This window comes from Salmo salar, chromosome ssa10 (genome assembly GCF_905237065.1).
Source record: "Salmo salar chromosome ssa10, Ssal_v3.1, whole genome shotgun sequence".
In the NCBI taxonomy this organism is placed as follows: Eukaryota; Metazoa; Chordata; class Actinopteri; order Salmoniformes; family Salmonidae; genus Salmo; species Salmo salar.
Window position 1 is genome coordinate 96,326,098 of NC_059451.1, and position 11,277 is coordinate 96,337,374.

The following is an 11,277-nucleotide window of genomic DNA, read 5'->3' on the forward strand; positions in this document are numbered from 1 at the left end:
CAGGAAATTTGCTTTAAAACAAACATTTTCTCTCACCCTTATAGACAAATATGTAGAATAGCAAGACATTTGCTTTAAAAATGCAAAAATGTCTTAGTCTTATGGCAAAACAAGTAGAATCGCATCAGATTATCTGTAAAACTGCAAATGTTTCTCTCTGCCCCATGAAAAATGTGTAACAGCTGGAGCTCCTACCTAAAAAACGTGGACCTCTAGTGGTTTGAATATTGCATTTGAGCTCAGGCCCTTTCTATGAACATTTCAACACAATTAACATAATTTGCCCACCGTTTATTAGCTTAAACTGCATATCATGTTTCCCATGTTGATGTTCATTATGTTTGTACCACAAGATGATAAAACAAAAGTAAATTATTATATTTAACCTGTATTTACCCCCCAGCAAATTAAATGTTAATTAGCTGATAATGTGGCTATCATAAATAACTACAAATGCCATGATCTGGACGAGACTGCCGAATTGAGGCAAAGGTAAGAATCGCTGGATGAACTATGTAATGTTAGCTAAATGCAGTGGAGATTTTAGCATCACAATCTTGGTGGGGCAAAAAAAAAAAAAAGTGGTGGTATGCATGCAAGCAAAACCACTATACAACATAACTCTAAACAATACATTAATTGCACTATAATGGTTATAAACAGTGTCCACAAACTGTTAGGGCCTACATAAAGCTGTCCCAACAGCAGAGTCCCAACAGCAGTCCCAACACCTTACCACTGCTACACCTTGGTATCAACAGAGCCTTGCCTGGCAGCGAAACAATTCATTCAGCTTCATTTGTTGCCTTTAAAAAATAAAAAAAACATAGCTGATATGGCTGACTTGCTTAATCAAATGTGGTTTCTACTGACAATTGAGATGTACAAGCTATGGCATAAAGGGTGTTACGATGAGCGAAGGGGGGAACCCAAGAGCGGACTCAGAAGAGGAAGCCGGGATGAATGCAATTATTTTTTTTGAACACAGAAATGGGGAGTGCAGAACCGGTGTAGCTCAGACGAGTTGCAAAAACCAGGAGTGTAGAGTGAGGTTCAAGTTGGCTGAGTAGAACAGGGGAACAGGTCCTGAGGGGAATCCAAGGTAATGGTGGTGAGTGATATCCAGAGGAAGGTGGTGAGATGTGGAACAGGAGCAAGAGAGGTAACTGCAAGGAGAGGACAAAAATGGTGTAAGGCAGGAAACTGAGCACAGCAGAGCAACAGGATCTTGAGAATAGACAAAAGGTTAGCATGATAACTGACTAAGCAGAGATTACAATCTAGCAGAGTGGAGGTGGCAAGAATGAGTATATGTAGAGGTCTTGATTTATGGGACGATTTGCAGCTGGTAGGGATCTGCTCTGACTCCAGCACACCTGTCTCCAACCACACAATCACACCAAGAGAGAGAGTGTATACAGGGGGAGAACTGCAGGTTAGGACGACACCGGATGAACACCAGAGGGCGTAGTGGGAGCAGATGTGACAAAGGGGACGACAAGCGGTTAAGAGGCAATCCGTAATATCTATTAAGACATTAATGAGCGAGCTAGGACGGATGTAGTCAATATAACTATTTGTTCAGCACTTTTGAAATGTACAGCGACAGAATTTAGAACATAGGCCGTTCTTACAGTGTTCTCCCTGTACACCAAGTCAGAAACCGTAGGATAACTAAAGGGGGCATATAAGCAGACAATGAATGCTCTTATAGTATTCAATGATTACGTTTCTCAAAAACAGGTTATAGGCTACATGTGCACCACCAAGTCAGAACAGTAGGCGAAATTAAGAGGTGAAAATAGACCAAATGATTAGGGTGAGGCACATGGGCTACTAACAGCTTACTACACAACATACACTTAGTATTACTTTCTTAGCTACAGTATACATATCTCCCTCGCATATTACATAATTTATGCAGCAGCATACAAGACATTTTTGGACTCACCTTGTTGTGCTGTGCTCACTTGAACAGGAAGGTGGCGCGGCGGTCCTTCGTGGGCACATTTTGTCATCAAAGTCTGTTGTTCTCTGGATTTACGGTGCTTTCAAGACAAATGAGAAAAAGGTTGAATCATGATGACATCAGTGATCTTCAGGTTGTAGCTCTAGAAAGAGCCCCAAGTTCCCAATTTACAATTCCGATTTGGTTGAAAGTTCAAAACTTATTTTCCCAGTTGTAGCTCATTTTTCCCGAGTTCCCAGTTGTCTTGAACTCACTAAAGTCAGATTTTGCAGTTCCGAGTTTACAGTTGCTTGGAGCACGGCACAAATCATGCTTCATTGACAGCATGGCCGATGTTGAATGTTTATAACTAATCTTAGACTTGGGACCACACAGACACTCCACTGAATAGCAGGATAATGATTACTTTGCAATGCTTGAAGTTAGCCAAAGCACTCATTGTTGAATTTGCGATTTCCAGTGATGGAAAAAGTACCCAATTGTCATACTTGAGTAAAAGTATAGATACCTTAATAGAAAGTTACTCAAGTAAAAGTCACCCAGTAAAATACTACTTGAGTAAAAGTCTAAAACTATTTGGTTCTAAATATACTTTTAAGTATCAAAAGTAAAAGTATATGTAATTTCAATTTTTTCAATTAAGCAAAGCAGGCGGCACCATTTTCTTGTTTTAAAAATGTATGGATAGCCAGGGGCACACTCCAACACTCAGACATTATTTACAAAAGATGCATTTGTGTTTAGTGAGTCCGCCAGATGAGGCAGAAGGGATGACCATGTGTTGTCTTGATAAGTGCGTGAATTGCACCATTTTCCTGTCCTGCTAAGCATTCAAAAAGTAATTTTGGGTGTCAGTTAAAATGTATGGAGTAAAAAGTAAATTATTTTCTTTAGGAATATAGTGAAGTAAAAGTTGTCCAAAATATAAATAGGAAAGTACAGATACCCCCAAAAATTACTTAAGTAGTACCTAAAATTATTTTTACTTAAGTACTTTACACCACTGGCAATTTCCAACTTGTTGTGTAATGTTTATGTCCAATGGCCGGTGAGAACCAATACATTTTATCTATAATTTCTCTTCATTATTTCTCTTCATATGACAAGGATTGAAAAGTATTTGCCAGAAGTTTGTCGACTTGATTCTTGATGATGACTGCTAGCTAACATTTTGAAAGTATGATGTTGACATGATCAGTCCAATCAAAGCTACTGTAGATATAACGTGATTTGACGTCATTTTATCTGTTGCCAATGACCTTGAGCCTTCGTGGATGGGCACTTCTAATGTAACTCTATGGCAGCACCCAAGGGGCTTGAATTTTCAAGCTCTACCATTAGACTTGGCGGTGACATAGTGTCCCGATGAGTGACAGAACACTGAGCCAATCACGGCGCAACGCTCCGTATTTTCTTCTGGCTTGCCCCACCACCACAGAAAGCACTGAGCTAGGCCACTGGCTAAATGTAGTGATGAGTAGGGCTGTTACAGTGACCGTATTACTACCACACAGGCGGTCACATCTCATGAAAGCAGTCAAATTCCACAGAAACATTTACTCACAGTAATTAGGCTTCTCCAAGCTCTGATGCTGCTGATGGTCATTAGTAGCCTACCAAACTTGCTACCTGTCAGGTACTCAGCACTCTATTGCCCCTCTAATCACTATGACATCAATGCAAATGTAATCGAAAATCTAAACAAATACTTCATGAGAGCATGAGCTCATGTTGCGCCAACATTTCTATAGGCTATGCAACTGCGTGAGAAAACAGAGTGATGGCCTCTATTAAAAAGAAGAGGATCACATCAGATTTCTATAGGCTAGGCCTACTATATTTATTTCTCAACTTTCATAATATTAAGCACCTTGCTTCTCTTAACAACAGGAATATAGCCTACCACGCTGGCATAAAATGAACCACGGGAAAAGCGTCCTCCATTCGCTATTTAAGTGCATAGATTACATATTTTTTCTCCTTTTTTGAGACAGGTGCATGATAATGGTCCATTCTAAATCAAAACAATTTTCACCCATATATTATTTAGTATATGTAAAGACAAGATTAAATAAAGAATAGTCTGATGGGTGACAATATTAGCTTATCACTTGTAAATTGTATATTATCACTTGTGAATAATGCCCAGCGTAAGGCAAGAAACAATGTCTTTTTGTTGTTGTAACTTTTTCAAATCAAAGTCGCACACCTCATCTAGCCTAGCCCATAGGCCTATATGTTTTGATAAGGTTTGTATCACAACTAAAATGGCCAAATAACTTTTTAAAATTAAGCACATTAATCCGCTTTACAAGGAGTGTAGAGCCTAACTGGCATACTTAAGCAGCGTGTGAGTTTCAAGTTTGAGGAAGATAATTTTCACCATAAAAATGCACCTTTATAATTAAAGCATTACATGCATAATCGCACTTGCGGTCAATTTTGATAATGGTGTTTCCAGCTAATGGAACATTCGCGCTTATAGCCTACTGCCGTGTGCGCATTGCTGCGCTTATAATATGAAGAACTAGCCTAATAGTTTATCAACATTTTAAGCTAAACGTTCTGATCTGTTGCGTCAGCCTCATTGCGGCAAAACGTTTTTTGATGCTAGTAGTTGTATTCATTTGGGATCTATCGCATCCCATGACTGTCCCAGACTATGTTTGGAATATTTATTTCTTGCACAGAATAGGTCAACTTTTGTACTATGGGGGATAGTAGATTGACATAGGCTAGTGCTTTTGCTGTTTGCTAGACCTACTCATGTTGTTTACTGACGGAAAGTACATGTGGACAGTTCTTCCAATATCTTCAATACGCACCTCGGAATTGGATAAGAACGAGCACATTTGCGTCCTGGATATGTCTATCTTCACTTGTAGCCTGTGAGAAAGACCCGATCACGTGATGGAGACCAAGTGAGTGAGAGGTGCTTAGGAGCACGCAACACTCAATGAGAAGGGAATTATAATTATTATATTTAGCACAAGGGAACCCCAGCCACTGGCCGCAAAAGGCATGGATTTTTTTTAGGGGGCATTACAGCCACACAAAGGGGATTCTGCCAGGAAATTTGAGGCATTATCAAGTGCTTGTCAAATTGTGAATGAGAGACTGATGAAGTGTGTACAGCCTGCGCAAAAAAACAAAGCAGAGCTCATGCCTTTCAAACAACTTTTTTCAAATCATCATTAAAGTCGGATCATGCAACCTTACAATGTGTTAAAAATCTAATCATGTGACACAATGTCTGTAGAACAACTAAAGTTACATTAATAACTCTAAATTAAGCATATAGGAGTACCTATTTCTTTGTTAACCACGCAACACAGAATAGCCGCTTGTTTAAAATAAAAATGAAACATACGATTATTTACCTTTCGTCTCTCTGTGTTTAATGACTTTCCTTAAATTCACAAGAGGCTGAATGTATCTCACATGAGAAAGCATCCGAGCGAGTGAAACAGAGCCCCTCTGTCTCTCTACAAGTAGGCCATCTATCTGATGCTGTCTGGTCCAAATAAGTATGACATTGTTGCCGCCCGTAGCATTGAAGGCGAGGCATTTGGCCTCCCTTGATAAAAAATGTATACAAAATTAACCAATCAGCATTGAGCTAAACTGAGCGAGCTCAACTGGGAATGGTCTTGGCGCACCATAAAAAATGTAAAAGGAAGCCAGCTTGGATTTTGGCGTCCCTCCTATCAAATCCCATTGAGAGCATATAATTGACAGAAAAATCTTCATTGTTGCATCTCATTGTGTTGTTGTCCTCCGGTGGCCAGCTAGCTAGCTAAAATTGCCCCTTTCCTAAATTAGCCATGGATGGAGATAGGGATTTGGACTTAATTCTCTGTACTGGCCAATGATTATAACGCGATTCTGATCCAACCATTCATTCATACAGTGTCGTGCGCTTGGCCTGAGAGCTTGGAAGTTCAATATTTAGCTAGATGTAGAAGGCTAATGCTAACTAGCTAACATTGCCCATGAATGTAAGTTATGCTAGTGAGCAAGAATTTTAGACAAGTAGCATTGGACAACAAAAAATCCCCAGGGATTTTATCCTCGCACCGCTAGTGAACACATCCCTTATTTTAAGTGTTTCTGAAATCCCCTATGGGAAAAAATGAATGGTGGAAAAACATTTGGAACCATTTCCCTGTTTGACCACTAGGTTTTATGGGTATTATGACACCTCCACTGTTGGGCTCTATGATGTATTGCTCTTGATATGATTGAAGTGAAGCCAAATCCAAACTGGCTTCCCTTGACACTTCTTTGGGTGTGCCAAGACCATTCACAGTTGAGCTTGGTCAGTTTACTTAAACGCTGATTGACTATTATTTTATACTTTTTCTATCAAAGGAGGCTAAATACTCACTGGCTTCCCTTGTTTCCAATACTACTCCAGCATTCAATGCTACGAACGGGAACAATGTCATACTTTTTTGACCAGACAGCATCAGATAGATGGCCTAAACATACAGAGACAGAGGGGTGCTGTTTCGCTCGCTCGGATGCTTTCTCCGGTGAGATATATTAAGCCTCTTGCTAATTGAAGGAAAGTTATGAAACACAGGGAGACGAAAGATCAATTATTTAATGCATCCTTTATTTTTTCTTGGAATTATTTTTGGGGAAGCCTTGCTTCCCTTGGCATCCATGAATACACGTCACTGCATTTCACTTTAATTTGTGAATAAAACATTGTCAAGTATGATCACATTTATACCTAAATAAATGCTGCAGAAGCTGTTTTCAAAGTATTTCTGCCATTTTGTTTCATAGCTGGTAAATTAATCGCACAAAGTCAAAGAACTACAAATTCTAGCCTATCCCACCTGGCGCAACAAGTGTAGTGCTGAGTTAATTTTTAGGAGCACTGTGCACAGGCATAAAAGTTGAAATGAAGTCTACTGATGTGAGACTTTGTCCTTGTGTTCTTTTGGCTATTTACATTGTTTTGTTCACAAGTTAGTTTATTTTTCAATGTTTGAGTTTCAACTGCCAGGAAAGAGAAGACTAAATGGCTGCTAGTCACACAAGATATCCACATAGCAAGTTGGGCGCGATGAAACAACTGAAGCCCATACATTTTCAATGACTGTGTCGAATTTGGTCAACAAAAAAAGAAATAACAAAAAAAGAACATGAGGTTAATTTGATCTAATTCAAGTTTTGTAATGCATAAGTTGTTACGAGTATACTGATATCAGTAGGACACATGACATCCTGGCAACTTTGAGAAAATATACTTTATATTGGAGTTGTCTCGAGATGGCTATGCATATTCATGTCATGAGGCTACAGTAGTAGCACAGCATCTCTCTCCATTGAATACCGGCGGTTGACATCAACAACCCTCATCGAATATAAAAAAAGATGACAATAATTTGTTTTTTCCAACAATCCAAAGAAAGGATAGGCAGGAGCTAGACAGCCCATCATGCCGCTTTGTGGACAATGACTCCCATTGTTAGGGCGGAGAGACGAGTATCTTGTCAGTATATCCATAACCTTCAAATAAAATGAACTTTATTCAAATACTCTGCGACATCGCATCGTAATTGACCAATTGAATGCAGATCGTGGGGGATAGAATGACACTGAATTGGCCAACTCCCATTCGTAAAATCTGGTAGCATAGCTAGCATACAGAAATTGGTGGTGATAGTCAACATTGTTTTTAATTGTCATGCAGTTGATTGAGGAAGATGACATGAACATGTATTGGGGTCAGAGGCGACCCGTCATTCAGGGCAGGTGAGGCAGAGTACTTCTTACTAGCAAATCATGTACTGTTTTGAAAACATTACAAAGCATGCTCATCCGGGTTTTTTTGTGTTTTGTTGGTGTAATTTTAGCGATTTTTATTTTATTTTGGCTGGTAAAAAATCTGAGTGGCTGGTGGACCAAAAACTTAGTTTCAGGCCCTGGACACACCTCTCACTGTGTTAATTGGCTGCACTAATTGTACTATTTGTCTACATAACCTGCTTCAAGCATTTACCATATAACCCTGAGGAAGGCACTGCCGAAACGTTGGTTGCTACACCAATTAAATGCTTGGAAGCATAATTAGAGTGTGCGACTTTCTTTCTTTTTATAGTACACTTTCCGTTAGTAAGCTTCTCAAAAATGTTACGGGGTGTGCATCAGCTTATGCCTTTTACTAAAATGTGTAACAGCAACATTTTCTCTGAACCTTATGGCAAAGGACACAGATGTCAGTTCAATGTGTAGTTTTGATTTACATTTGGTTGAGTTGTCAATTTACGTGAATTCAACGTCAAATCAACAGAAAAGGTCACTGTGTCATTGGATTTAGGTTAAAAGTTAGGTGAAAAAAGACGAAATTCCCTTAAATTGATTACTTTTTAATAATCCAATCAGTATTCCACGTTGATTCAATGTCATCACATTTAGTTTTTGTTGTTGAAATTACATGGAAACAATGTTGATTCAACCAGTTTTTGCCCAGTGGGATGAGATTAGCTATAAAACAGAACATTTTGATCTTTGGCACATGTTAAAAAGTGCAGAACTGCAGGAAGTTAGCTGTTCGCCACTGTGCAGCAGGTAATCAGCAGGTAATTTTCTTAAGTCATCATTTGTATTGAGTTTATATAGGCGACCAGTTTTAAATTGATAGGCCACTGTGGAGTGGATTTACAGTGGTTAAAATGGACATGTAAAATCAAAAAGTCAATCAATCAGCCATTTTTTACCAATCCCTTAGCTTTTCTCAAACTAAGTTAAGACATTTACCATTCCGAATTTGGTGTCATTCGGTCCAATGGTTCACGAGCATAAGAGTTAAGTATTTTTTGTATATTTTAGCATATTAGCGTATGCGCTAATATGAATATACTGGTATAGCATGGCCATCTTTGAATGCATCAATGTTATTTTCTCAACTTCTTTAGGGACTTTTGTGATGAGTCCTAAGACCAAATTTGGAGTAAATCTGACTTTTAGTCAGGCCCTGAAATTTACTTTTGGTCTACCAACCACTGTGTCAGGTAAATCTACCAGCCACTTAGATTGTTTACCAGCCAAAATATTTTGGGCTGCTAAAATTACACTAACAAACCCACCTAAAAAATAGATTAGCATACTTTGTAATGTTTTTAAAACAATACATGTATTTCTCATAAGAATTCATGTTGTATATTGTTTCATTTCTTGAAATTCTTTACCAAAATATCACAGATAAAACAAAAATATTCACATTGTGCATGTTTTTACCTGTGCGATTGAGAGAGACTGACTAGTAGCTGCTTCATGTTCTCTTCCGTAGCAGTTGAAACTCAAACATAAAAAAAACATAAGGACAAAGTCTCACTTCAGTAGATTTTCGCTTCAAATAGACTTTTATGCCTTTGCGCAGCACTTCACGTGTGCACAGCCCCCAGACAGACAGTGTTGCTGCGCAGGTGGGATAAGCTATAGGATTCGTAGTTCTCTTTGTGCAATTCATTTACCAGCTATGAAAAAAATGGCAGAAATACTTTGAAAACAGCCACTGCAGCTTTTATTTAGCTATTAATGTGATCACACTTTACTATTTTTATTCACAAATGCGAGTAAAATGCTCACACTGTGGAGTCCTGACCTCCCACCAACGTGGCTGGTGAAATAGACATCTTGCCCGCCAATGCCAAAATCTAACCTTATTTGGTGCCCTGCTTTTAGTCCATGAGAAGAAGATGTATTATGATTATTTTAAGCATAATAGTCAAAAACGTGAATTGTTAATGATGTCATTTTGTAAGATAAAGTGCATTCAGAAAGTATTCAGACCTGTAACGATGTGTGCTGATAGTCGGGAAGCAAGTTCAGGGAGTGAGTGTTTTAATAAAATAAAACGGAACATAATACAAAACAAGAAACTCGAACAGCACACAGACATGAAACATAAACAATGACGCCTGGGGAAGGAACCAAATGGAGTCACATATAAAGGGCAGGTAATCAAGGAGGTGATGGAGTCCAGGTGAGTGTCATAATGCGCTGATGCGCTTATCGATGGTGACAGGTGTGCGCCATAACGAGCAGCCTGGTGACCTAGAGGCCGGGGAGGGAGCACATGTGACAGTACCCCCTCCCTGGCAAGCGACTCCAGCTGCAGGATGCCGACCAAGATGATGATCCTGGTGATCAGGAGCGGACCGTCACCTCTACTAAGGTGCGGAAACCTGTCGATCCAGCTGAGGTGCAGGAGCATGGTGACCTAGAGCCCCGGAGAGAGAGCATACGTGACAGTACCCACTCCCAGCGCGTTCGGCTCCAGCCACAGGACGCCAACCACCGGGACGATGCCGGAGATTAGGAGCGGACCGGTCGCCTCAGAATGATGGAGGCCACTGTGTTCTTGGGGACCTTCAATGCTGAAAAAAAGTGTTGTACCCTTCCCCAGATCTGTGCCTCAACGCAATCCTGTCTCAGAGCTAAATGGACAATTCCTTTGATCTCATGGCTTGGTTTTTGCTCTGATATGCTGTCAACTGTGGGAACTTATATAGACAGGTGTGTGCCTTTTCAAATCATGCCCAATCAATTTAATTTACCACAGGTGGACTCCAATCAACATCTCAAGGATGATCAATGGGAACAGGATGCACCTGAGCTCAATTTCGAGTCTCATAGCAAAGGGTGTGAATACCTATGTAAATAAGGTATTTACAATCATTTTTATACATTCACTAAAATTCTAAAAAACTGATTTTGCTCTGTCATTATGGAGTATTCTGTGTAGATTGATGTGGAAAATGTTTTATTTTAAACCATTTTAGAATAATGCTGTAACGTAGTAAAATGTGGAAAAAGTCAAGGGGTCTGAATACTTTCCGAATGCACTGTATAAACAATAGCTTAATTATAGGCAGATTTTGATGGGGGTCAATGGGGAGACTCGGGATCTTTCCACCACGGTCCTTTCCCCTACACGTTTCCATGACAATTACATTGTTTTGGTCGATTGACCGCACCGCATCTATGGCTGCTTGGTATTTTGATGCAATAATGTTCATTCAAATTATGTTAACTAATGTGGGTCATGCAATGGAATACATTTTTTGTAATGTCAGTTGAGTTGAATCAACAAATCACAGCACATATTGATGGGTACACTTTCTGCTTTTATTTCCTGCTTTGCTCCTGTGGGTACACTCACAATGGCCACCAGTCAATCCATCATAACATTATTAAAGGTGCTACACATTGAATTTCTCATAATTTCTCCCCTATGTGGAAGCTAGGTGAATTGAAACAGCACTAAGCATTCAAAACAAATATTCTCC

At 39.4% G+C, this 11,277-nt stretch overlaps 1 long non-coding RNA gene across 1 annotated transcript; it reads right to left on the reverse strand.

The window, feature by feature from the left end:
* Positions 1 to 209: 209 nt before the first annotated feature.
* LOC123724491 (uncharacterized) lies at positions 210 to 9,419 on the reverse strand. The gene is made up of 3 exons (XR_006757043.1): positions 9,224 to 9,419; positions 1,952 to 2,048; positions 210 to 1,166 (listed from the first exon to the last, which is right to left on the reverse strand). It is a non-coding gene; the product is annotated as an uncharacterized lncRNA (long non-coding RNA).
* Positions 9,420 to 11,277: the final 1,858 nt, after the last annotated feature.